The sequence below is a fragment of the Eurypyga helias genome, unplaced genomic scaffold, assembly GCF_000690775.1.
Source record: "Eurypyga helias isolate BGI_N326 unplaced genomic scaffold, ASM69077v1 scaffold3730, whole genome shotgun sequence".
Taxonomy (NCBI): Eukaryota; Metazoa; Chordata; class Aves; order Eurypygiformes; family Eurypygidae; genus Eurypyga; species Eurypyga helias.
Genome location: NW_010227477.1, coordinates 33,455 through 35,142, shown reverse-complemented (window position 1 = coordinate 35,142; position 1,688 = coordinate 33,455).

The following is a 1,688-nucleotide window of genomic DNA, read 5'->3' as shown; positions in this document are numbered from 1 at the left end:
CAGAATTTGGAGGTGTCTAACATAGGAGAAGCTGCCAGCCCTTCATTCCTTCTTACCCTCATGTCAAGTGGCTCTGCTGATGCCTTTTGTCAACGTGTCTCCTGGGTAGATGAGCCACACTGCGGATTGGAAAGACAGACCAGTTTAAACTGGTAATGTAAGAGACATGGAGGGAAAAGTGGCACTGTAAATACTTGTGATTCTTCATCACTTCTGTCACTTTTGATTATAGATGACCGACTTCTGTTTTCAATTTCAGTATCTCCGCCGACTTCAGCAGCATCAATCCAGATTTATTCTAAGTTAGCACAGCAGAATTTTGTGTGAACATACTTTATCAAGTCTTCACTGCCTGGAAATCACACCGCCGAAAGTATAGATAGGAGCAGGAGAGCCAGAGGAAAACCCAGCTGCTGCATCAGAAGGTAAATAGCTCATTTAAGAGGTTCAGTATGACTTCTTAAAAGATAATAAGCACAACATACTTTGCAGACGGGTTTTTACAAGAATGGGAACACAGCATTACCGACACTACTTAAAATTGTCCTACTAGCAGTTTACTAGCACACTATAAAGTACAGTCTCAGTTGCAGCAGCTAGGCACCCCGCAGAGAAACAGAACAGGCTTTATTTTGCATTTCCTCAAAGGAGAACATTGCTTCACCTCACTAACATAAATGTCAATAACCAGCCACATATTTCACAAAGCTTAGCTTCAGTGAAACTTCCAGCAGCCACCCCAATGCGTAACAAGGATAAACCGGGGGCAAATCCTGTTCTTACTGGTTTTGTCAGCAGCTGCCCTTGCCAGGTTATGTCAGCAAGTCCCACAGGAATCCACAACAGCTGCACAGCGGGCTGGCAGAGGGCATCGCAGAGGGATGCTCACCCTCCCTTCTCTCCCTCCTTTCTCACCTCCATCCCCTTGTTTCCTCAAGTGGATAATTGTCAGATTGAAGTAATCAGAAAATGCTTCTTATCTACCTGTTCCTTTTACCATCACTTTTCCAAACACGTTACCTAAAAAAACCCAAATCTCTTTTCTTCCAATATGACCACAGGCTATTAAGCCAGCCAGGTAATTAAAAATGAAAACCTAAAAACCCTATAGGTTTGTGAGGAACACAGTTCTTTGACCAATTTCACAGAATATTTTGATTACAGTATTTAATATCCTTTACTATCTTTTACTCAGCTCTAATCATGAAAATCCCTGCATTGCCGCCAAGGATTTTCTAGACAAAAGTGTGTCTGGAAGAATGCCACCAAGTGAGTCTCCTTAGCTGGCCTGTCTTCCCCGAGTTCTTACAAACCCATTCCCCTGCACATAGTTCTTTAATAAAAGAAGAAGAAAAGGAGTTAGACTGTGCTTTTAGATAGTGTCCATACAGACATACCTCACCACCACCCTCAACACCAATCCCTGGTCTGCTGCAGCTACTAGCTACATATCATATGCTCAGCTGCAAACATGTTTCGGGGGGAGCGAGCAACCTGTTCACAGTGTTTCAGAAGGAACCTGACTCTCAGTTCTGCCATTAGGAGAAGAAGGTGGTATCCAATTAAAGTAAATGGATAGAGCTGCGCACTGTTGCCAGAAGTGTGAGTTTGAGTGAATCATAGAATCAATCATAGAATGGTTTGGGTTGGACGGGACCTTAAAGACCATCTAGTTCCATCCCCCCTGC